At 42.6% G+C, this 27153-nt stretch overlaps 1 protein-coding gene across 3 annotated transcripts in view; it reads right to left on the bottom strand.

Annotated features, from left to right (window-relative positions):
* The window catches only part of DAPK1 (death associated protein kinase 1), a 552849-nt gene that overhangs the window by 47357 nt on the left and 478339 nt on the right, over nucleotides 1-27153 (bottom strand). The gene's annotated exons all lie outside the window — the stretch shown is intronic.

The following is a 27153-nucleotide window of genomic DNA, read 5'->3' as shown; positions in this document are numbered from 1 at the left end:
ACACACAATAGAAATGACAAAAATTCGGAATTCATTGGCATATGCAAAATCGGGTTAATGTTGGAAAACTGATTAAAAAAAATTCGGCAAAAAAGAAAGAAAGGCAAAAATTAAATATGAAAGGAACACAGAAATGTGCTCATACCTGGTGACACCACTGGTCCATTTAGCTCACTTGGTGCTAGCTACGGATTCAACCAATGAGCTGTGATCTTCCCCCAATATAACCACTCATTTAAAAAGAAATAAATCCCTAACTGCAATGCGGAAAATGTTTGGGGGGTGGGGAATCACCAGAAAAGCAATTTAGCACTAATTAAAATAGGCTTTAAAATGCTGCACATAACAAAGGTTAGAGCGAATGTGTACCAAACTGATACCACCTTTTTGACACATCACTGCCAGAGTCAAAACCCTGACATTTAAACAAGAAAGAGCAACATTTTAAGGTGGAATCCAATGCAGCACCAAGTCTCTCATTCCATTAGCACAATTATTTATCCATGTACAAGGGAACACCCTCTCACTCTCCTCCTCTTGCGTGCTTCCTAAATTTGCTTTAAGGATTCCACCAACCTTCTGGAGCAGATTTAGGGAAAGTGTGGAGTGTGCATGAGAGAAAGTGGGGAGGGAGTCCCTTTGTGTAAGTGGAAATCCTTGCACTGAATACCACCCTTAAGGGCATCTATACCTGTGGATCGTGCGCCCAATCTTCTGGGGATGAATCCTAAGGAAAATACAGGATGCTGACCATTGGATGCCCCAATGCCCCATAACAAGCACAGTAAGCCTGAAACTTGCTCTCACTTTACTTAGGCGATTGACACCTGCAACCTTACATGAGCGAGGTGGGGGAAATAACTAAATGGAGAACTGGGGGAACCCACTGCCCTCCGTGCCCCATTTATTTACAGTCATGGGAAAAAAGAAAGTACACCTTCTTTGAATTCTGTGGCTTTACATATAAGGACATAATCACCTGTTCCTTAGCAGGTCTTAAAATTAGATAAATACAACTTCAGATGAACAAATAATAATAATAATAATAATAATAATAATAATAATAATAATAATAATAATAATAAATTTGTATCCCGTCCTCCCCAGCCTAAGCCGAGCTCAGAGCGGCTAACAAGTAAAAATACCACAGTGTACATAAAATCACAGTCAATTAATTCTAAAATCAATTCAGAATCAAATTAATGGCAACCATTGGGCTAGAGTTCTATGAGGATTACTGAAGGAGGGGGTCAGACTGTGCCTTGGCCAAAGGTCTGGCGGAACAGCTCCGTCTTGCAGGCCCTGCGGCAAGATGTCAAGTCCTGCAGGGCCCTAGTCTCTTGTGACAGAGCGTTCCACCAGATGGGGCCACAGCCGAAAAAGCCCTGGCTCTGGTCGAGGCCAGCCTAACCTCCCTGTGGCCTGGGACCTCCAAGGTGTTTTTGTTTGAAGACCGTAAGGTCTTCCGTGGGACATACCAGGAGAGGTGGTCCCGTCGGTACAAGGCAGACCCCGTGTCTGCCTTTGCAAGCAGACCCCTAGAACCAAACCCTCGCCCACTGTAAATGAATGAAGCATGGTAATTCCACATTAATTGCCCAGTGTGGAAGCATCCCATGATAACCAAAACTCCAGTGTAAAGAAGACTGTTATTTCATTTGAAGGGTGTATTTCATTTGAATTTAGTGTAACCAGTACTGCGATTCAGTTACATGTTGATACAAATTTCAAAGGTGGCTAAGATCTTCCTTTGTTCATAAGCAACAGCAACCCAAGGGGCAACCATTCTGTAGATGATCTCAGTGACTGAACTGCAAAATAAGGGTTCAGGTGTTCCCTAAGGTTCCTTGGACCTACCGTATTTTTCGCTCTATAAGACGCACCAGACCACAAGACGCACCTAGTTTTTGGAGGAGGAAAACAAGAAAAAAAATATTCTGAATCTCAGAAGCCAGAACAGTAAGAGGGATCGCTGCGCAGTGAAAGCAGCAATCCCTCTTGCTGTTCTAGCTTCTGGCTTAGCCGCGCAGCCTGCATTCGCTCCATAAGACGCACACACATTTCCCCTTACTTTTTAGGAGGGAAAAAGTGAGTCTTATAGAGCAAAAAATATGGTAAGTTGTTCCAGGTTTTGTGAATCTTGAATCTGACTTAGCAGGAGATATTTCTAAATATTATGGAAAATTTGACATTATTTACTGAATATGCCTATTTTGCAGTGTTAATTTATTTTGTAATGAAGAAATATCAACAATATATATTACTGATTCATACAATTAAGGACGTGGGATTTTTATTACTACAGAGGCAGGTATAAGAGAGAACTTTCCATGGGTGTTTGTGAGCTGAAGTGTGGGAAGAAATCCTGAAAGCCATTTTGCTAAAAATTAACTCCAACATTAGTGTGCCCTCATTTCATTACTATGCCTCATCACAGCTGCCTGTGCTGCAAATACAGGAAACACTCTGCAGGTTTCAAAAATATAGTGCCAAGTGTCATAGGTTTTATTAGAATTGAAGAGATAATTTAAATAATAATAATAATAATAATAATAATAATAATAATAATGCTGCCTAGCACTCTACTTAAATAATATTAAATAGCATATATAATTTCCCTCATGGGAGAATATCAGTTGAAGACAGCGAGAATCACAATGAAAGCACTTTGCAAGAATAAGTGCTGTCTTTTAATAACAGTGATTTGTTTGTGATCCTGCAATTCTCTTTGAATTGGTGGATAATTGCTACTCTAAATCTCCTCTGTTCAAGGTGCTTGGCATCAGCCTATGCAAGTGTTGTATGCGTAGTGATTTTTTCAACCATCTTTCTGACCAGTTAGCATATCATCTGACAGATAAAATTGTGTTTTAGCGTTTAGTCCAGGAAATCATAAGCTGCTGCTTAAAACAAAGCGTGGGGAGGAAGGAGAAGGTGAAGAGGGAATTCACAAATTTACGTAAATGGGCTCTGCGTCCCAGCCCTCTTGTTGCTCTCCAGCACGGACAGGGTGCACACATAAAGGATTACTAATTAGCACAACATGGGCAATGATAACTCCCACGGCAGCCCAACTTCCTTCTCTTTATAGAAAAAGATAAAAAGAATCAGACACTGGAATGTTTATAAAGCTATTACTACTAGATGAAATTGGGGACACGGGTGGCACTGTGGGTTAAACCACAGAGCCTAGGACTTGCCGATCAGAAGGTCGGTGGTTCGAATCCCCACGAGAGGGTGAGCTCCCATTGCTCGGTCCCTGCTCCTGCCAACCTAACAGTTCGAAAGCACATCAAAGTGCAAGTAGATAAATAGGTACTTGTCTGGCGGGAAGGTAAATGGCGTTTCCGTGCGCTGCTCTGGTTTGCCAGAAGCGGCTTAGTCATGCTGGCCACATGACCCGGAAGCTGTACGCCGGCTCCCTCAGCCAATAAAGCGAGATGAGCGGCGCCACCCCAGAGTCGGCCACGACTGGACCTAATGGTCAGGGGTCCCTTTACCTTTACCTTTACTAGATGAAATTATAGTAAGTTGTATTTACCATTTCCACCCCCTGCACTGTAATTAATTTAGAAATTCTGTAAGACTTTACAATACCAGTTTATCAGAAGAAATTTCACTGAACAAAAAATTTAAGCCTATATGTCTTAAAGGAAGCTGAAGTCCCATCAGTTAAATGGATTTGATTGTATTTAGTTCTTTGTTTCAAGTTCCGGACGATACTCAGAAGTTGCTTGCCCACTGAGGTGGATCCACAACACAACCTTTCTTGCAGCAAAATTAGTGTCCTTACTGAAAGGGTTGAGATGGACAGGAGGTCTGCATGGTGTAGGCAACAGGGACGCCGGACTGATTCTGCTGACCTTCCTGTCTCCTCACCCTTCCCAGTAAGGGGCAGTGACTCTACTGACAGCAGGCTGGGTGAGGTGCAATATGGGGCATATTTTTTAAACTTAATTTTTGGCTTTATGTCTCTGGAAAATTATTATGTCTCATTTCTTAGAAGGAGGGGAACGATGAAGACAGGCAAATGCACACAGATCAGTCTTGACCAAATAGAGATTAGTCTGTTAAGCGACAATGGAAAAGCTATTGTTCTGTGAATAGAACTTTAGCAATCAAGATGGCAAGGGGCCTCTTTTAAAGCCTTCAATTTAAAGCCACAGTTTTCTTTAAAACAGATGATACTGTCATTTCTTTTCTTTTTGTCAACTGTGTGAAAGGCAAAAATTAACAGAGGCAGCTGGAACTTAGGGAAGTTGAAAAAGGAAAATGCTAAGAAGTCAATTCATGATATATTCATAGAATGTATCACTCCCCCCCCCCCCCGGGAGATATATACTGTACAAGATTTTCCCTTATAAAAACACTCACTAGTATAGTAATATTTACAAAATGAACAAATATTTTTAAACCAGTTTACACTGCCTCCCACATCTGTCTGAAGGGAGTACAAAAAAGCCCAACACAATGATAAGATAATACAAAATAAATGCAGCTGAAATTGAAAATGAACAAATTAAGTGACATGCTGGATTTAAAAACCAACAGAAGCCTCTGTACACAAATATGCTTTGACGGAGGTGCTGAAAAAGTATAAATGATTTTGGCTTAGTTTGGAGGGAAGGTGATTCAAAATATGGGATAGCAGCATAGTAAAGGCTCTCCCCCGGTTGTGCTTCATCTTCTTTATGATCCAGGGCAGATGCACAACTGCAAATCTCTTAAACATGCTTTATGGGATGGGCTTGGCTTGTGAGCTACCTTCCCTTCTGACTTCTCTGTTCTAGCATCAAGTCATCCCTCCTTCCCAAACATTAAACATGATATAGTGTTACATCTCAATTGGCACCAACAGCATTAGCACTAACCAGAATTTGAAAAAAACAATATAAAAAACAGCTTAAATCTTCATTTAAAGCTCTGGTTAGTACTAAGGTGGTGTACAGACTGCCTTCCCTAACCTCACATCCTCCAGATGTTTTGGACCACAACCCTCATCAGCTAGTACGGCCATTGACCAAGGATGATGGAAGTTGTAGCCCAAAACATCTGGAAGGCACCAGCTTGAGAAAGTCTGATGTAGCCTTCAATCTGCATTAGTGTGAAGTCTGGCTAACACTTACAAGTGGAGGAGGATTAATACGGAAGAAGGGAGGGTGTGCACAAATGCCCTCACTCATTCCCTTAACCATGGGATCAGCATGGTTAAGCGATTGTCAATATTACATCTGTACGGAGCTTTCAGGCGATGTATCCATAAGCTCAGTTATGTTTGAACCTATTTCAACACAAAAATCATGCTTTGTAAGGAACTGACAAATCAGGACATCAACCACAGTCTGAAGCTGGTTTGAAAACCAGTTTCTGCTGCTGACATATGAATTCACAAATCGAAGTTAGAGCCGCGCTTCTCAATCTCAATGGGCTACTACAGAGACACGAAGTAAAGAACTCAAGAAGTTGTGTGCCGCACATGGAACAAAGTTGGGAAAGGCTGTTCTAGATACTGCAGGAATGAGTGTGCACAAAATAATCAAATACAAGAATCCTTTCATAATATTCATGTTGTGCAGGATGTAAGGAAGGTGTAGTAAAGGTATTAAGGGATGTGTCATAAATCTCTAATTTGCTGGAATTTTAATGCTGCCTGATGTCCAAGGCTATGAATTATAACACACTAAAAAGCCAATATGAAAACATTAAAAGCATTGTCCTAAAAAAACAAAAACACCACTTACGAACTAATGTTATGTTAGTTGTATCCACCTTGTGAAAGTGATAGAAAGCAGAGTTTAAGGGCAAGTACAGTGGTACCCCGCAAGACGAACGCCTCGCGAGATGCAAAACTCGCAAAACGAAAGGTTTTTTCGTTTTCGAGTTGCCTCGCAAGACGAATTTCCCTATGGGCTTGCTTCGCAAAACGAAGCTTGCCCCGCAAGCTCCGGGGACAGCGGGTCTTCCCCGCTGTCCCCGGACCTCTTTTGAAGCAAGGGGCGGTGTGGAGAAGCGATCTCCCCGCAGCCCCTTGCTTCAAAAGAGGTCTAGGGACAGCGGGGAAGAAGCGATCTTCTCCCCGCAGCCCCAGGTCCGGGGACAGCGGGAAGCGCTTCCCGCTGTCCCCGGACCTCTTTTGAAGCATGGGGCGGCGGGGAGAAGCTATCTTCTCCCCGCAGCCCCTTGCTTCAAAAGAGGGGACAGAGCAGCGCTTCCCCTCTGTCGCCGGACGGTCTCCATAGGAACGCATTGATTGATTTTCAGTGCATTCCTATGGGAAACCGTGCTTCGCAAGACGAAAAACTCGCAAGAAGAAAAAACTTGCGGAACGAATTAATTTCGTCTTGCGAGGCACCACTGTAATAATGAACAAACAAACAAACAAGCGCTTCAAATTGCACATGTAAAACACTAACTGGTGCTATTTAATCTGTTTATATTGCAGTAATTCTTAGTGATAATCTGGCCAATACATTTTATATTAAATATCAGACAGGTACATATTGTGAATGACAGATTGTGGAACATTCCCTAATCAGAACAAACTGGTTGCCTAGTTTGATAACCTAGAACACACTGTAAACATGTAACATCTGATAATAACAATAATTTCACGACCTGCTTTTTTCCAGTGGGGGGAGGAGGGTTTACTCCTACAAGCTTTACTGCAACTTGTTGCCCATGAGAAAGAGAAAGAAAGAAAGAAAGAAAGAAAGAGAGAGAGAGAGAGAGAGAGAGAAAGAAAGAAAGAAAGAAAGAAAGAAAGAAAGAAAGAAAGAGTTTGTGTGATTGAGAATGAATCTAGTAAGGAATCTGTACACCTTTTCACCACCACTGGGCCTGTGAGGGACTTTGCAACTATGATTAAGCATTTGGCTGACTAAAATCACTCACATTCAGTCAGTGAATGTTAAACTGGGCTTGTTAAACTGTAGGAACTTTGTTTTGTTTGACAGCTTTTGCTTTTTGTATTGATGCTTTTATTGAAAGTCACCTTAATCTTAAGCCAAGAAGGAGTGCTAACACAAACATTGCCGTAGCTAGATAAATAAATGGAGCACACTCGTTTGTTTACTTTTTCTCACACACCTTCCTGAAGAGACACTAGTCCTGGTAGACAGTGCATGAAAAAGAGCAACTGATGCAAGTCCTACTGTTTGGAACTTTTAACACACAAACGCACACACAGAGAGATTCAAGGCAGATCAAATTTCCAAAGTTGTTCAAAGAAACATTCAACTCAGCACCATGAATCCATGACCACAAGTGAACTCAGTTCTGATGTCAGAAACAGAAATTAGAAAGCCAGCATTTTACGGTCAGTGTATGGAATCAGTTCCTTGAATATAGTAGGCTGGGATCTACCAGTGGCCTTGTGCCAGAGCCTGGCAGAGCCTGGCATAGCCTCACCTGCTTTTTGTCCTCAAGCCTTTTCGTTGGGCCAATGCCAGCACCAGGCAATGCCTTGGCATGCAGAATGAAGACGGCCAGGAAACAGAGGGGTTCGTGGGGGAGAGGATGGAAGAAATACGTTCCTCCTCTAAGGGCTGGAGAAGGTAGTGAAGATAATACAGTATAAATAAACTGGGAATATAAAGGAAGGGTAATGAAGGAAAGCTATCATAGGAGGAAGAAGTGAATGTAAAATGAACAGGGAAGAGCAATGAAAGAAATTTGCCATTTGGGGAAAAAAGGTATAAGTTGAATGTGGGAAGGAAATTACAAGAAATTGGTAAAAATACTTTGAAAGGGATGTGGGGTTGGGAAGGAAAATACCAACAAAAATGCCTTCTCCATTTATGAGTCTGTGGACTCTACCTAAAATGAGTAGAGGCAAAATTCTCACCTCAGCCTTCCTGACTTAAGGAAATGGACATGTGCTTATATCTCAATAAATATGCATAAATTACACAGATAATTTAACTATGCCCAGCCACACGACCATCTATCTGTGGCTTTGGCAATAAGACTAACACATTAAAAACTGCAGTGAAACTACTGTTGTCCTGTGAATGGCCACAATTGGTGTAATTTTCACCGTTTGTATCTTCTGTGTTTCATTTCCTCCTTGACCTCCCTGTTCACAATTCCTACTGATCCACAACTGTGTCTGTATATACGCCTGTAGCTCTGGTTAACTCTTCATACATTTGATGCAGTGGCCAGTGTTAGAAACTGAGATATGAAAGCTAGGAGCTAAATGGCACCTTAAACCTAGGTTGTGGGCGCAACAACAGAATGTCTAAGCACACTTTTTTTATAACAATACAAAGCTGAAAATGAATGAACTGAGGCTAAAATAAAATGTTAATTTTTCACATGGTCTAGTCCTTCCCTTGCCCTCCCCACTAATATTCTTAAGAGGCTTTCTTCTCCAGTCTTCAGAGTAGCTGGAAATGGGGAGGCAGAAAAAGGCCCTCCTTTCCTTCTACTCTGCAGTTTTAATATGAAATCTTAGGTGCAGTACTGTGCCCAGAGCTCAGAAACTGCTCATGCTAATGAAATTCCCTGTCGCAAAATGCGCCTAGAACAATGGGAGTTTTGAACACTGGCAGTGGATTGTAGTCCATAAACGTTTATTCAGTAATAAGCGTGTATGTCTTTAACATGCCAAAAATGTTCTTTTTGCTGCAGGAAACTATTACAGCTATGCCTCTGAAAATTGTTGTTAAAGTTTCTCTGTTCTCTTTTTTACATCCTCTTTCCGTTTCCTGTATCTCGTAAGAACTTCAGCATATTTGTTTCTTCCAGATTATCATCTGTGGGTGCTTCAAGACCAGGCAGCTCCTAGGAGCTAACCATACATTGGTCTTCTGTTGTAAGCTACATGTTGAATTTCAATTGACTTCCTACACTTTGGGGCAGTGTAGCACTTTTTAAGTGTCTATATTTTGTTGTGCTTCATCCATACTCAAGCATAACATAGTCACGTGAAGAGGGGACATGCAATGTTTAAAACCATTTCTTAATTTGTGCTCACCTATTTTTTAAATGTCAGTTCCACTGTGCAATTTAAAATCAACAAATTTTACGTTTGAGCAAGAACACTTTAAATTAAATATATTTAATGGCAAGACCCACATAAACTAAAAAATCGGTTAAGCATGCAACTAAAATGACACTGGCAAGAAAAACACGAGTGAAGGTGTGTGGAGGTACATAGCAATTCACATAATGTAGCTCTCCGAAAGAAAGAAAAATGCCCAATCACTGGGCACAGTTCCAGTTATGCTTATCAAATCTGAAAGAGGTGTTTATCTTCTAAAAGGACTGTAGACTCCTGCTTAAAGGTTTTTCTGTCCAACAAAAAAACAACTGCCTTGGCTCACTCATGGGTGCAGTACTCAGACCTTTGGCCTAGTTATTACCATAGGTTTAATCCAAAATTCACTATACAGTCTAAATATCAATCTGGTAACCAGGTGCACATTTAGCAGATTAATACTAAGCTCTAAGTACATGGCTTGGTGTTAAGGTAAGACATTATCCCAACACTTAACACACACGCTGAGCTCCCCTTTTGTAGAGCAGGCACAGTCTTACATGCAGATCATTGATCCACAGGACTGGGCAAGCAGGCAGGCACACCTTTGAGTAGGCAGAGTTTATTCACGCCACCACAGCCAGCAGCACTGTGTCCTTGAAGATGGAGGCAAGGTTGACTGTGCCAGTTCACTGTTCAACCTAGGCTCAGGTGCCTACCTGGGATGAGAAGTGCTTTGCTAGCAGTTGGTGAGACAGGGGCTAATTTGGACACTCCCCAGTTGGTGCCTGGGACGGCCAATGTCCCTGAGGTCGGGCTTTCTCCTGACAACCTGCTCAGCCCCTCCCCAGCATCCTGATGGGTACCTCCCAAGCTCCTTCAAACCAGCCCTGCCAAGGAGTCCTCCCAGAAGTCACGACACAGGCAGCCCAGTGTTCACTCACTAAAAAACTTGGGCAACTTTTAGACTTCATGACCATGTAGACTTCATGTACAGAAATAGGTTACTTGCCTAATAGGTCATTTCCTAACCTCATTATACGTTGTTTGCCTCTATTATACAAAGCAATAGATAAAAGCACAGCAAGACTCACTTTTGCTTTCATCATAAGGTACACCAAACTAAAAATGTAAAGCAAGTCTGACTGAAAGCAAATTTGACTGTGGCTTTTCCAGAAAGCAAATTATCAGTGTACAATTACAATGCATTACTGTTAATAATATTCCTAAGAACAACACTTGCATAAACCATCATGGAAGGGAAATTAATGTCTACTAAAAGTATTGCTTACATAAAAGAAGGAGAAAAATTTCTGAATCATCCTATATTTATTTTAATATACATACATAATTGTATTTGTATGCTGCATTTCCATAATTCAAACCATGCTCAAGGCAGCATACAACATGTAAAAAAATACATAATTCTAAATGCTACAAAAGTAATCACGAACAAAAAATAAAACATCAAAAAATACACAACCAAATTGAAATTTCCATATAAATCGTAATATTTTTTTAAAAAAGAAAATAAACAATAAATATCAATAACAGCAACACCCTTCCCCCACAATAAAACTCCCTAAACAATATCGAACCCAAGAGTCTGGACATACCAAGCACATAAATGAAAGAAAATAAGGCAAGTATTATTTAGGGATTAAGACTTCCAACTTGAAGTCATGGCAATTACCCTGTTGTATTCACACCTACAATGAAAGACAGATAAGACAACTAAATGCATGAAATGGAAAATAAACTCGACATTATTTCCTTTAAGCAACAGGACTTTCACTCTGAAGCAAGTCAGCAACAATATATTTAATTTAATTTACTGATTTAATTCATACACACGTAAATTTAATAATTTTTATTTAAACGTAAGGAATTATAAAAGTTCTACAACAGATACAAAACAGAACAAGTAAGCTCATCAACTATTATTCTGTTACAAATGGAGGGGAGACAAGTAAATGACGCATTTAGTCTGCAAGAAGGCAGACTAAAAAGGAACTATAAACCATAATAAGGTTCAAGAAGATATTAGTAGTACACTACTAGAAACTATTTTTCCTTTAGAAAAAAATATTTTTACCATTAAGTCAATTATATCAATTCCATCTTTTACGCAAGTGCATTTAAGACGGCTCAAAATCTTTAAAAAGGTTTTTACACAGTGCAATCACTTCCCATGCAAGGGATCTTTTCCAGAGGCAGCGTATATATGCTTAATCGCATGCAGCCCAAAGCTGCTGGTAGGCAAGAGAGGGAACCTTCGCATGGAGGACTTCTGGTGACTCTGATGCCTTTCCTCACTCCTCCATACATGATACCTGCACTGAGAGGGCCATAGCAGATTGTTTTCCTTCCTCTCCAAGGTATCGAGCAAGGAGGAGAGAGTAGGGAGTGGAAACCAGCCTCCCTTAGTTCCAAGACAAGTGGGGAAGCAGTGGAGGCAGACAGAAGAAGAAACCCCATTCCGTTCTCTTCAACTGCAGAAGGGAGGAGAGGCAGGCAGCAGCTGCGGTTCCATTTCAGAGGCATTCCAGCCTTTTTCTTGAAATGCAAGATGAAAAAAAGGTGTCTTGCCCAACACATCCAGTGTGTCTTCCCTCACCATCAAATCATCACCAGAAATAGCCTATTCCCTGGATAACAGTTGCCATGTCAGGTGGTGTGGCTTCCAAGCATGCTGGAATCTCATTATAATAGATTAAACAGAAGCATACTGCGTTGCTTACTTATGTTAATCATTGGGAGCTGTCTGTCCTGCAGACAGATTTTTTGAGCCCTTCTCTCCATTTGTGGCATGCAGCAATGAATGGCATTTTATGGATTAAGCTCAGAAATGGACCTCGATAGGAAAAAAAACACCATCTGAGGTGATATCCACTGTAGACCCAATGGAAATCAATTTCCTTGATTACGGTAGGCTTTCTCCCAAGTATGACTGATGCTGGGTATCTCCCTTGGTGACCTTATGTATAAAATATCACTCCTTTCATGCAAATTTACTAGCTAATAATAGGCAGTCATAGTTGACTAAGAATGAGGGGAAGAGAAAGATGATGAAAGCTTGAAATGAAGATAAGCGTATCTGTGTCTCTCTCTTCTCCTGAGATTTCAATTTAAGATTAAACACACAAATACTGATAATCCAGCTTTATTGTATTCTGCATTTGGAGCTTTGCTAAAGCAGTGTGCTAAATATAAGCAGTATACAGCTGTCCTGAACTTGAAACAAAAATATGGATAGCAGAGCTTTACAGAGATAAGGTTTCCAACTGCCACCTTAGCGCTCAGAAAATTAAATGCAGGAGTCTTTAAAAGAATGAATTTAGGGAATTCTCTTCCCTCATCATCAATACAATCACATCTTTAAACTGCTGATCCAAATGAAATGACAGCTCAATTTATTGTGAAGTGGAAAGAGACAGTAGTACTTTTTCTTTTTTTTCAGAAATTTAAGAATAGTCAGTAACCCTGATGTTTGTAGAATGGTTGGCATCGGTGTTCCAAATATTATCAAACCTTCTTAACCTGTATAAGGTTATTCAATGAAATGACTAGTCAGCCTAGAACCACTGTTATTTCAAACCATGGTTTTGAAGACTTATATAAAATGTTTGAATTTCTTTCGTTTCTCTTGGTTTGCAATAATGCACTAATTGGGGACACTGTGGTTAGCATTAACCAGGATTGACTTGGAAATAGAAGAGTGCGAAAGCCTGTGGCACATTCTCGGTCTTTCAAACTATTGTTTGGCATATTGGGATCATGATGCTCAATTGAGTCTTAAACCAGGCTCAAGTTAGAAAACTATAGTTTCCCGCTTTTCAAACAAGACACAGAAAGACCTGAGATCATGTGCTTCTTCCTCATCTTCAGCATAGCAGGAGAATGGAAGCTTCTATTTCCAATACAGCTCTCTGTTCTGTCTTATATCAGGGACTATTGTTTGTTTAAACCAGTGTTTCCCAAACTTGGGTCTCCAGCTGTTTTTGGTCTACAACCCTCACCATCGCTAGCTAGCAATACCAGTGGTCAGGAATGATGGGAATTGTAGTCTGAAAACAGCTGGAGACCCAATCCAAGTTTGGGAAACACCTGCTTAAACCCTAGTTAGGAAAAACAAACCAGGATGAGAAATGAGAGTTTGATATTTGGTGGTAGGAAACGTCCTATGGAGATTCAGTCACTCCTCTTGGTGTGTTGTGCGCATATGCTGTGGTGGTGGGTAGGAATCAATCATCTCCAGTTATTTAGTGAATCTAAACCCACAAAGTAGAAAAACTAAGCAGCCTACTTGGTAAAATAATTACTTTTATTTCAGGTATTGGAAAAAATAAAATAAAATAAAAATACACATTTAGAAGAATAGAATCATATTCGGGTCATCTAGTCATCTAGTCCAACCCCTGCAGCTAAAGCATCCAGGACAGATGTCCATCCAACCTCTGCTTAATAACCTCCAATGAAGGAGAGTCCACAGCCTTCAGAGGGAGTCCGTTCCACTATAGAACAGTTCTTACTGTCAGAAAGTCCTTCCTCGGAATCTCCTTTCTTGTAATTTGAAGCCACTGGTTCATGTCCTACCCTCCAGAGCAGAAGAAAACAAGCTTGCTCCATCTTCCATGTGACAGTTGTTTAAATATTTGAAGACGGCTATACTATCTCCTCTGGGTCTCCTCTTTACCAGACTAAACATAACCAGCTCCTTTAACCATTCCTTATAAGACTTGATTTCGAGACCCTTGATTGTCTTAGTTGCCCTCCTCTGCACGCCTTCCAGCTTGTCAACATCCTTCTAAAATTGTGGTGCCCATAACTGGACACAATATTCCAGATGTGGTCTGATCAAGGCAGAATAGAGTGGTATTACTTCTCTTGATCTGGACGCCATACTTCTGTTGATGCAGCCTAGAATAGCATTAGCACTTGCATTATACCTACCTAGTTATCAAATAGGAAGGGGCCACAGGTTTGTATTGTATTCTTAAAGCATGCAACTAAAAACAACAACACCACCCACTCATCTCTACCTCTTTCCCCTTTTCTTCCTAATGTAACACTAATGTCTCACAACAAATGAAACCGATCTGTAGAAAACGAAACTTGAAAAAAGAGACATTGCACATACTTTTGTAAACCAGGAAATCTTTAATAAAAATATATTTAAAAACACAAACAAACAAACAATGCTCCAGCATTAGGCATCATCCAGCTACAGTGGTGCCTCGCAAGACGAAATTAATCCGTTCCGCGAGTCTCTCCGTCTAGCTGTTTTTTCGTCTTGCGAAGCAACCCTATTAGCGGCTTAGCACTATTAGCAGTTTAGCGGCTATTAAAGGCTTAGCGGCTATTAAAGGATTAGCGGATTAGCGGCTAAAAGGCTATTAGTGGCTTAGAAAAAGGGGGGGAGCGAAAAAAAATCGGAACACTTGCAAGACGTTTTCGTCTTGCAAAGCAAGCCCATAGGGAAAATTGTCTTGCGAAGCAGCTCAAAAACGGAAAACCCTTTCGTCTAGCGGGTTTTCCTTCTTGCGAGGCATTCGTCTTGCGGGGCACCACTGTACCTTGCATGGAAACAGCAGCAACAAGTAAGAAAAAGAATTTGCAGCCATATTCCTAACAAGCTTTGAGAATGGCAAAATTTAATACCTAATGCCTGTTTCTCGGTTAAAGACACTAAAAGAGAGCAACCGTACTAATAATTTTATTCTAGCCATAAACTCAGTTGCTTCAAGGCTACTGAAAACACTGAAGTTATTTTCCAAGTTCCTAAATGTATCTCTTCTTGGGATAAGACTGTAGCTAGAAGGATACACAGTGATTCACAATATATTCCCAAGGAAAATACAGCATCTTTGTGTGTTTGCTGCTTGACAATGGGAAGACCCAAGTGCTTTGAAAATGGGGGTATGTGGATGGAACAGCACATTGACCACCCTACTGATATGCTGCTGTTACTGACATCTCTAAGACACCCATAGGAATTCTCCAATTCAGATGACTATATTCACATTACAATAATCTGTTTATGGAATTAGTTTTCTCTTTTAAGCAAAAAATTCATTGTTATTGTTCTCTAAGCAGGTCATTAATGGTCTCTGCAAACTGGAAAGGGATGGAATTGTAAATGGCATGCACTTTATATTGGCTCCATGTACTGCTCAATGCTGGGACGCAGGTGGCGCTGTGGGTTAAACCACAGAGCCTAGGACTTGCCGATCAGAAGGTCGGCAGTTTGAATCCCCGTGACGGGGTGAGCTCCCGTTGCTCGGTTCCTGCTCCTGCCAACCTAGGAGTTCAAAAGCGCGTCAAATTGCAAGCAGATAAATAGGTACCACTCTGGTGGGAAGGTAAACGGCGTTTCCGTGTGCTGCTCTGGTTCACCATAAGTGGCTTAGTCCTGCTGGCCACATGACCCGGAAGATGTACGCCGGCTCCCTCGGCCAATAAAGCGAGATGAGTGCCGCAACCCCAGAGTCGGCCACGACTGGACGTAATGGTCAGGGGTCCCTTTACCTTTACCTTTTCCGCTCAATGCTATGAATGCAAAATTTGAAGCTGAGGTACAATTCCCAAAGTGGACACTAGTTTAACAACATCAGGAATCAGACCACTGCTGAATTACCTCTGGTTGAACACAGGTACTTTAGAGCAGTGTTTCCCAACCACTGTTCCGCGGCACACTAGTGTGCCGCGAGATGTTGCCTGGTGTGCCACGGGAAAAATTAAAAAATTTGAAAGATTTTTTTTTTAAAAAAGTCAAATTTTCGATTGGGGCGCCGTCACTAGATGACCCCTGGGGTTCCCTCCCTCCCTCCCTCCCTCTCTGCGCCTCCCTCCTCCTCCGGGGAGGCCCTTCCTGGCTCTCGGCCAAGGCTTGGCGGCTGCCACTCACTCGCTCGCTCGCCCACCCGTCCCTCCATCCCTGCACCCGGCCTCTCCCCCTCCATCCCCAGCGCGGGGGGCTGCCGGGATCCGTAGTCCCCTCGCCCTTGGGCTCCGCGCCCGCGCGGGGTGTGCGAACTACGTTTCCCAGCGTGGCCTGGCGGGCCGGGCGTTTTGTTTGAAGCGCTCTTCTCCCGGCCATGGAATGAGCGCAGCGGCGGCGGCCGGGCGGGCAGGGGCTCTTCCGCGCAGACCCCGCGCAGCCTGCCTGCGCCCCCGCGGAGATTGGGCGGCAGGATGGAGCCCGGGGATCCCCGCGGAGGCGGAGTGGTGGAGGCAGAGGCTGCCCCCCAGGTAGGGCTGCGTCGGGGGTTTTTTATTTTTGCAATGCTGCATCCGCGCCGGAGGGGACGCATCGGACCACGGGGAGACCCCTTGGCGGGCATGCAAGGCAATGCATGCGTGCAGGCGTTGCATGGAGTGCAGTGCAATGCAATGGCAACGCGGCGCCCTGCATGCATGCATGCAACTTCCACCGGCGCTCCGGACTTGGCAGGTGAGGGGGGTCCCCAGTGGGCGGCAGAGAGAGCCGGGAGGGCGAAGGGGAGCCGGGGGGGGAGCAGCGCTGCTCCCCGAGCCGAGCCCGGGGGGAAACTTCGGCGTCGTTGCGCCGGGTGTTGGAAGCGGAGGCTAGCGGGGGGCCCTCACCTGCAAAACCTGGTCGCCTCTCATATATTTCGGGCATTGCATTCATCGCCCGCTTTCTCCTCCAAGGAGCTCCCGGGGGCGCGCGTGGTTCTCCCCGTGTTATCCTCGCAACAACAGCCCTGCGAGGTGGGTCAGGCGAGTGGCCCAAGGGAGCACCCAGGGATTGTCCTGGCCAGGTGGGGTGATTTGAACCCTGCTCTCTGCCCGGTCTTCGTCCTCATTTAGCCCCCACATGTGCATGACTGTGCATGACGGAGGTTTTCCCCCCTCGTCTTGGCTATGGTGTGAGTCTGTGCTGTTAATTAATGGGGTTCTGCCTTCGGAGAAGATGAGCCAGCCCTCAAGGAGGTGATTATGTAATTTGCTAGCAATTCACGTCCCTCCCGGCGTGACGCTGCGCGCTGACGTCACGGGGCTGTAATGGTGGTGTGCCTCGAGATTTTTTTTCATGAAACAAGTGTGCCTTTGCCCAAAAAAGGTTGGGAAACACTGCTTTAGAGAACAGACTGTAAAAACAGGACAAATCATACTGGAAATGAGAATACAGTTCCAAAGTACAGCAGACGTGCTATGCTGGAGCTGAGGGTGGTGTGGTAGGGGACACACATGGGTCAACTGAATAGATCATGTTACAGCCATCACAACAGAAATAATTTTCCCGGCAAAATGTATGCACTAGTCTTGGACAGAAAGATGTGTGTATGTGTGTGTGAAGGGATGGCGATGCTTTGGAAATTGGTGCTGGAGAAGACAGCTGAGAGAATGTTGTTAAGCAGGCAAGTAATCAACTATTTGAACTCCATAGGTAAAGGTAAAGCGACCCCTGACCATTAAGTCCAGTCGCGGATAACTCTGGAGTTGCGGTGCTCATCTTGCTTTACTGGGCCGAGGGAGCCGACGTAGAGCTTCCAGGTCATGACTAAGCCGCTTCTGGCAAACCAGAGCAGCACACGAAAATGCCATATACCTTCCCGCCGGAGTGGTACCTATTTATCTACTTGCACTTTGACGTGCTTTCGAACTGCTAGGTTGGCAGGAGCAGGGACTGAGCAACAGGAGCTCACCCCATCGCGGGGATTCGAACCGCCGAACTTCTGATCGGCAAGCCCTAGGCTCTGTGGTTTAACCCACAGCGTCACCCGCATCCCTTTGAACTCCATAGCAGTAGCCAAATTACAAAGTGACACCACAAATAAAGTCATTCTGCTAGCAGTCACACATGGGAGATCTACTGTATTTGGGACAGTGTCCTAGAACTCTGCTAAGAGGCAGGTGAACTAAAAGGCAACATAGCACAAGGACAGAGCTTTGCACAGCAAGTTACATTTGCACTCACATTTGGCTTCTAAACCATGATTAGTGCAAACCATAGCCTGTCACGGTATATGAACCAATTCTGTTGAGAAGTTACTGGACTTAACCGAGGACTACTTGCCAGGAATACTAGCTAATATTTTAATCTTCTTTCCTTAGGTTTAAGTCTCCTAAATTTAATTTATTTATATCAGTTATGGGGGGGGGGGAATACTTGTCTGATAGCTGAATTTTAGGCATAAGTAGGAAGTCATCCTCCTCCAAGCACATCTATTTAGCCATTATTGTTTGCAAGGCCTGTTTCATCTACTTTTACTCTACAACTGTCAATTCATTTGCTCAATTTACTCTGCATTTGATCAGAGGCTATATTGTGCACTCCAGAAAACATTGTGGCAAACAATGATAGGAAACATGAAAGAAAGTGGTGGGAAATCTAACAGCTGTAACTTAGATCTCCTACTGATGCTAATTCACTAACTAAAAAGCACAACTTAAAAAAAAGAATTTATGGCTAGAGGCCTAGCTGATTAGATGTAGGGAACAACTGTGATCACATGGAACTAAGCAATTAGGTCAAAGCCTGCTCTTTAAATTGAGACAGATGAAGGTCAAGGAATGCATGAATGGAGACAAAAGAAGATTTATTCTGTCCTCAGAAGTTATACAAGACTTCCAACAAATAATAATTAGAACTTTTGAAACTTTATGTAAGTAACAGATACAGTTTTGTCCTAGAACATATAAAATAAAATACACTTAAGATTTCCCAGTAAGGCAGGCAGGAACTGACAAACCAGTGCTCAAGCAGTCATATGCAAATCCCTCATAGCTAATGTTTTCTGAACACGGATGCACTATTTTTTTTTAGTGGATATTAAAATCCAAGAAATAAATTTCCAGGGTGCATATATGGTTGATGTGCTTATTTTTCTAGCTACTGAATGATGACGATGATAATTTAACAATAAGGCTTACTTCCAAGTAAGCAGGCTTAGAACTGCAGCCTTAGAGACTATATAAGGATGCTCTGAGACATGATGCAGAATGCATCCATTGGTCCATTCACTGGTGGGTTCATCAAACCCTTCATATTGTGGAGGAGAATATGATTTCTTTCAGCCACAGCAAGCAGAGGAGGTGGGTGAGGGATGAGATGATAACACAGGCTGTACACAGATCAAAGAAACCATGGGGTTCCTGCACATCACCATTTCAGTACAAGGGCATGGGACCAGGGTAATAAGCATGCTATAATGGGGTCAGAACAGCATACCTAAACACTTTTGTAGGAAGAAGATTGATGCAGGATCTTGATGCAGATGGTTTTGAGGATCTATGAATGATGCACATTTGTGAGGGATAGCAAATTCATGGGGATTATGAGGTTTTTTAAAAAAATATATTAGAGTTTCACAACATGGTGCAGTATAACACATCAAACAAACACGAATATAACAAACAGAACTAAGAAAACACAGCCAGTTAGACAATCTAAATGGCAATAAAAGGGAGTTAAATCACGGGTGGGGTAGAACATTGTGCCAACATAACCGAGTCCCTTTAAAATGAGTTTTGAGATCACGAAGGTACCAGTCCCCTTTCTACCTTACTAAGAGAAAAGAAAAGAAGGGAAACTAAATAAATTTAAAACTCTTATGGTTTCAGAGCTCTCAAGCACTTAACTGCACACGTCAGTCATAAACACTGTCTTGAGAACTAACATTGGGACATAGTTCATATTTTCTTTGTGGAGCTGCCAATACAAATGAAAACACACATACAGACAAGTGGATCGTTTCTTCCCCCCACCCTCAAACCTTCCATAGGGGACAATCAAAACAAATGCCACAACATTCCCAAGGCAACTCTAGCTTATAATACAGTGGTGCCTCGCAAGACGAAAAGAATCCGTTCTGTGATTCTCTTCGTCTAGCGGTTTTTTTGTCTTGCGAAGCAAGCCCATTGATGGATTAGCAGATTAGCGCTATTAGCGGATTATCTGCTGATCGGATCAGCTGATAAGCGGCTTAGAAAAAGGGGGGAGGGAAAAAAAACCAGCAGGAACTCGCAAGACATTGTCGTCTTGCGAAGCAAGCCCATAGGAAATTCGTTTTGCGAAGCACCTCCAAAACAGAAAACTCTTTCGTCTAGCGAGTTTTCCGTCTTGCGGGGCACCACTGTACTTCTTTCAGAAGATGCTACAGCATCTTCTTGTTTTCTTCTGAAAACAAGAAACAAGTACAGCAAGATTAATTCCTCTAGCAAATGCCAAGTAACATTGTTATGGTTAAAAGGGGTTTGGGGTTGGTTTTTTTTTTGCTAAACAACTATTTTTTCAACAACATATCATGGTTAAAGATAAAGGTAAAGGGACCCCTGACAGTTAAGTCTAGTCACGAACGACTCTGGGGTTGCAGCGCTCATCTCAATTTACTGGCCAAGGGAGCCAACGTTTGTCCGCAAGTTTTTCCGGATCATGTGGCCAGCATGACTAAGCCGCTTCTGGCAAACCAGAGCAGTGCACGGAAACGGCGTTTACCTTCCCACCGGGGTGGTACCTGTTTATCTACTTGCACTTTGACATGCTTTCAAACTGCTAGGTTGGCAGGAGCTGGGACGGAGCAACGGGAGCTTACCCCGTTGCGGGGACTCGAACCGCCAACCTTCCAGTCGGCAAGCCCTAGGCTCTGTGGTTTAGACCACAGTGTCACCCTCATCCCATATCATGGTTAGGTCCCAAGGCCAAGAGACTGACCCTGTCCATGAATTCATACTATTCAAACGTATTACTGCTGCAGCAGGTGCATGTAAACTGGGCCTTATGCACGATGAATTTTTAATGTGATAAAACCCAATTTTTGAAATCCAGGTCTATTTTAGACAAACAGAGCACATAATAGTCCTTTCAGCAACCTGGTGTTTAGAACTGGGAATGCAGTTGCTTTCACAAGTGTTTCTGCCTGGCAGTTTGGCAGACCCTCTACCTGCCATTAACTTTCAGTTGTCACAGTAAACCATAGTTATTTACTGTGCATGAACTAGTCATGTCCACTACCTCCTTGCTAGTGCTGGGGAGAAAGAAACCATGGCCCTTGGGCTTAGTATTACATTGTAACCAGGGTCTGTTTCTATAGATTGTTTTGTTCATACCAGCTACGATTAGGAAGCCAAGAAAAGCCTAGGCTATACCTTGCGACTTTTTTCTGAGTGAAACAAAACAAACTCTTTGTCTTGGACACAACACTAAACTGAGAATTCTGATCTGATTCTTCCTAGAACAACAAATCTTTAACTATACAGTGATACCTCGCAAGACGAATGCCTCGCAAGACGAAAAACGCGCAAGACGAAAGAGTTTTCCATTTTTTGAGTCGTTCCGCAAGACGAATTTCCCTATGGGCTTGCTTTGTTTCCTTTTTCTTAAAGCCGCTAAGCCGTTAATAGCCGCTAAGAGCCGTGCTTCGCGAGACAAAAAAACCGCAAGATGAAGAGACTCGCGGAACGGATTAATTTCGTCTTGTGAGGCACCACTGTAGTTTATTATGATGTTCATGACTGTTGCCATCGTCTTCTTCCTAATGAGTCCCAAAAGGGAATGCCGTATAAAGGAATCTAGCACCGGAACTAGCACACTGTACAGGTGTATCAATGAGATCTCTCTTTGCTGAACAGGTAACAATATTAAGAAATCAAGTGGAAATGTGGATGGGCCCCTAAATTGCTTTAAAAGATGATCAGACAAATTCATAAAGTATAAGGCTATCCACAGCTACTACCCACAGTTGCTGTGTTCTACCTCCACTGCTGGAGGCAGTTTGCCTCTGAGTATCACGAGTCAAGAGAGAGCCACTGCGGTGGGTCCTGCTTATGAGCTTTCCACATATATCTGGTTGGCCACTGCAAGAACAGAATGCTAGACTAGACAAGCCCTGGTGCCAATGTGGCTAGATGCTTCTTATGATAACTCAGCTTCCAACATATGAAGGGCTGCAAGAACTGTGATGTGATGGAGGTAGTGTTCTCCCTGGCACCATCCTGATGAGGTGTTAATCAGGGGGATGGGGATTGATAAAAATGCCTGAGTAGTTTCTGGGCTCACCTACAAGTCCCAGTCAAACAGGAATTATACAACTGCAATGCCCAGGTACGACATCTACCCCTCCTCAAGTATAACTCCCACTCCCACACCTGGTATGACTAGCAAAACCCTATATATGAGTGCTCAGAAGCAAGTCCTACATGTTCCATAGGATTTACTCCCAGGAAAACACATGCACGGTTGCAACTTTGATTTCAGTGTGCTTCACAGCTTCTTTGCAATCCTCCTCTAAATATTCTGCAAGGCAAGGCAGCTCATTGTTCATCTGGAGAGTAGAACAGTGGGAATGGAGGTTAAAATAAATGGCTTTGAGTGTGTCAATCAAGCTGAAAAGCAGCCTCTTTCCTAGATGATTTAACATCACTGATTTAAAAATCAATCCACCCAACCTCAAGCCTGTTTTTAAATCATTTTTCTCAGCCAACTGCTGAAACTGGAAGCCAGCCCAACTTTGGGTGGGGAGGCAGAAGAGTTGTAGGGGAGGATTGCCAGACATGGGTTTTAAGCAGCCTTATCTCCCGCATGCCCACTGCATTTTCCCTACAAATGCCATCTCTGCCGTCCACCCCCCTCCCCCCAATGCATCTTGGCAAACAAAGAACTGGAAACACAAGTTTGCCAAGATAACGTTAAGGTTTTTAAAGCAAGGATGCATTTTAATTACAGTTACAGACACGGTTTAGTCTACTGTTTCGAAAAATCTATACAGTATAGCAAATAGTATGGAACTAAGATGGGGAGATACATTTAATTTTCACGTGGCCCCTAGAAATTGAATATGTGTTCCTCCCCTTACTTTAGTCCCAGGTCCAGTACTGTATCAATTGTCCTTTTAGGTTCTAAGTAATATTGGCAGAGCACAGGGCACTGTGATAAAAAGGCAGGTAAAATAGCATTAGTGAAGTAACCTCAGAGGGCAGGCAATACAGAAATTTGGGCTGAGTGTTGCTGGGGTAGCAGATATATAATAATAATAATAATAATAATAATAATAATAATAATAATAATAATAATAATAATAATAATTTCATTTATATCCCGCCCTCCCCAGCCGAAGCCGGGCTCAGGGCGGATAACAACAATAAAATAATACAACATTCTAAAATCATTTCATTAAAAAATTACTTCAGATCAAATTGATGGCAACCATTGGGCTAGAGTTCTGTGAAGATTGCCAAAGGAAGGAGTCAGGCTGTGTCCTGGCCAAAGGCTTGGTGGAACAGCTCTGTCTTGCAGGCCCTGCGGAAAGATGTCAAGTCCCACAGGGCCCTAGTCTCTTGTGGCAGAGCGTTCCACCAGATCGGAGCCACAGCCGAAAAAGCCCTGGCTCTGGTTGAGGCCAGCCTAAACTCTTTGTGGCCTGGGACCTCCAAGATGTTTTTGTTTGAATGGGTTGTCCCTTTTGTTTGATATGGGTTGTTCACAGCTGTAAATCAACTGAGATATGACTTATCGTTATTATTTGACTTGCATTTAAAAACAGAACTGCTGTAAAAGCTTTTCTAACACGTTTGATAGGGGCGGAGCACAATAAATTGTGCCTAAGTGTGGTTGAAATGTTATATTCAAACAGATTCAAAGATTTACAAATCTGTATCTAACAGGTTTTCTCCATGGCACCACTCTAGTTATGGTCTTCCCTCTCAGCTTTGAGCTATCCAGTCCCAGCGCTGTTTTGATTTAGGAGGCAGCTTAAGGCTCGTTTATTTTTGCAGGTCTTTGGTTCATAGTGGAAGTGGCCCTGCCAGTTTAATAGCATCTGTTCACTGATTGCTGGTGTTGCTGTTATTTCATGGTTTTTTGTTGGCTTTCTTCCCTTCTTCTATTTCTCATGAATTTACTACTTGATAGCCACCCCAGGCTGCTTGATAAAGGGATTCATTAATTATGGTGAGTTGCAATAAGAAATTATTTTTATTAGAATACTTGTAGATTTTAAAAGATGACAATTCATATTGCTAAACTTAGTTTGCAAACCCACTTCAAAACCTAGATTCCGATTTGCAAATCATATTTTGTTAATTTGGCGAACCCATACCACAGGTAAGTTGATTTGAGTCAGTGGTTGCATTTGAGCTCAAGGATACAGCCTGATGATCTTCATCTCATACACTCCCTCAGTCTCTCCAATGCAGCCACTAGAAGAAGTTAGGAAGCTTTAGAATTTAGCATGTCCAAACCTTGACAAACTCTGGCTAATCTTAACTAAAGTTTGTTTGGAACAAACTGTGGTTTTTGAAGTTGGCTTGTTTCGAGCAAACCATAATTGATGCTAACCAGAGTTTAGGGTTCATCTATAATACTTTAATGTGGTTAGTCAAAAATGGAAGCTAATGCCTTAGATCTCTGTCTTGCACCCAAAGGCTTGCTGTGGCTTATTCCCATCACAGTGAACCATAGCTTACTGTGATGTCCAAATGCAACCAGTGTCAAGGCAGCAAAAGTTGTATTGAATAGCAAAGCTCTCATCCCCTAAAGTAGATATAACAGGACATTACTAGAGGAAGGGCCATTGACAACTCTGTCACCTAGCTAGTCTGCACAGTATATTCGTCCTTTTTTAAAGGGCATCTCCAAGCATATTAGAATGGATCTGCGTGCATCAGGCTGTGGGCCTGCAATTTCACCAAGCGTTTAGCTTAATATAAGCACTTCAAACACAATCTTATTTCGTAAGCCTCTTATTTACCACTCACTGTATTAAAACACACAGAACAGCTGAAGCCAAGAGCCAACTGAAAGGTGCACTGCTATGAGTGTTTATTCCAACAAAGTTGAAAGTTCCATGGTAACTTACTCTATACAACATACCAAAGTGGGACTCAAATAGCTGTAGCTACTAAGTATTTGCTCTGTGAGATAAAATCCAATTCCTGGATAGGGACTCAAACATGGGTGTACATTCCATCAAAGATAAGATTTTTTAAAGTGCTAACAACTTTCAACTAGACACTTTAATGAAATCATTGGGAGTTTCTGGACTAAAGTATACTCTGATTTTTTTCCTGGTGGTACTCAAAAGTGCAGAACTGGCACCTTTTTCCCCTAGAAAAAAAGCACTGATGGTGCCTAATAAAGTAAATAAAATTCCTAGGTAGGTGTGGGAGGGCACGATCCAAAGGCATCCCAGTTGCTGACTTGCACCACCAGCTCCAGCAAAGCAAAGGCAACAACTTCCGAAATACGGAGGGGAAAGAATCGAAGGTCTGCCTTGGCAGGAACTCAGCAACCCAAGCCAAGAAGTGAGGGAAGCAGCTCAGACCCAAGAAGCAGTTCCTCCCTTGCCTTCCATGCGTGCCTCTCGCTTGTTGCAAGAGACTCTCCTAGGCCTTCCAGAGAGGCAGAGGGAGTGTTTCTTTTGGGGAGGGGCGAAGCCAAGAGGAAAAACTACCGTAATGAAGTGCAATTGGGATGGAATAGCAATTGGAGATGTTAAATCAAACAAAGGACAATCTATTTAGGGGCAGGATCCTGCCATCTGCCTTCTGCAAAATGGATACAACTGTGCTCAGTGGGTAGTGGGTTTGAGTTCCATGTTGGGTTTAAGATTCCTGAAGGGCAGGGGGCTAAACTAAATGATCTCATGGTCACTTTCAATTCTGTGATTCTGTAAACTTTCTAGCACCTAATTTAAGTAGTCGTGGGGGCGCAAGGCATTGGAGTTCAGGCCCCACCTCTGCCTTGTATTCAGTCTGCCTCCTTATGTTACTTATGTGCGTTTAGCTGAACACAGTGTTTGCAGCAATGACCAGTGGAATACCTATGAAAAACTGTCAAACAAGTTTCATTGGCAACTGTGTTCCCATTTGCTTGCAGCAACTGTATTCAGAGATTGAGAGAAGGAACCTGCGCATTAAATGTGCAGTTGTATGAGACTTGTCTGTATGCATGAGAGAGGCAAAGCTGCATGAGTCGGTGTGAGTCAGGCTTGCTCCAGTTCCACAATGGGAACATTTTTATAGATGCCTTCCACACATTTAGCTCATTTAACATATCATGGACGACTTGACCAGCACTCTTGCAGTTTCACTCAACTTTTTTGTTTTTTAATGTGTGTGTTTTTCCTAGATGCAGGGCAGGTCTTTGTAAAACTAAGCCACCTTCGTGAGGATTAAGTGTTTTGACTCTTTTGATCAGGAGCAATGAAAAAAGTTTCAGAAGAATGCAGCACTGTGGCAACCACATACACAAAGTCCTTGAAACAACAAAGTATCATAAAAGAACGGCAGAATTGTTTATTTAAAATGCACAGCCACACTGCTTGCAACCGCAAGAGAACTAAACAGAAACAGGCTTATATTTGCTTGCATTTCATAATCATTTCCACCAAAATCTGCTTTGGTCTTCTGAAATTGCATGATGAGCCGATTGCTTAAAACATCTGTTTAAAAGATAAGCAAGGGAGTACTTATCTTAGTTTTAAGTTTGGTATTTTAATGGAGATAATGTGACTAAGTGAATATTTTGCATTCCAATCTCAAATATTTTTAACCAGGCATTTCATTGATTTTGACAGAACTACTCTCAAGGTGACAAATATAAGGCCTGATTCATATAGTTACTGCCGCCCACATGAGAAAACATTTGGGTAATTACTTGATTACAGCTCCACAAAGCAAGGCATTTGTGTGAAGTGGCTTCCAGTCCATATGGCAAGTATTCAGGACACTCTGTCTCGCTGGTTTAAAACAGGTAATTATGTTGCAGCCTTTGCCTATATGGCTGTAGGTTCAAATCTCCTATCACTCTGTTTATTGATTTTAAAAAAAGAGAGGGTACCTACTTCTCGGTCACAAACATCCTCAGTTAAAGGATCTCATGTACCTTTGAGGTCTTCTGCTAGTCAGAATAGACTACACTGGATCAGATGGTCCAGTGATTTGACTCAGTATAGAGCTGCAACTTAATCCCTTAATTAAGATAATCCAGTTCAGATAGCATTCTAAAAAGCACACAAATGAACATGCTAGATTCCAACTTAACTAGAAATCATTTGCAACTTTTTTGCTATACAGTAGTGCCCCGCAAGACGAACGCCTCGCAAGACAAAAAACTCGCTAGACGAAAGGTTTTTTCGTCCGCGATTTGCCTCGCAAGACGAATTCCCCTATGGGCTTGCTTCGCAAAACGAAGCTTGCCCCGGGGACAGCGG

This window comes from Podarcis bocagei, assembly GCF_964188305.1.
Source record: "Podarcis bocagei genome assembly, chromosome: 11".
Classification (NCBI taxonomy): Eukaryota; Metazoa; Chordata; class Lepidosauria; order Squamata; family Lacertidae; genus Podarcis; species Podarcis bocagei.
Note: the sequence above shows the minus strand (reverse complement) of the source record. Positions and strands in the feature narration are given on the sequence as shown.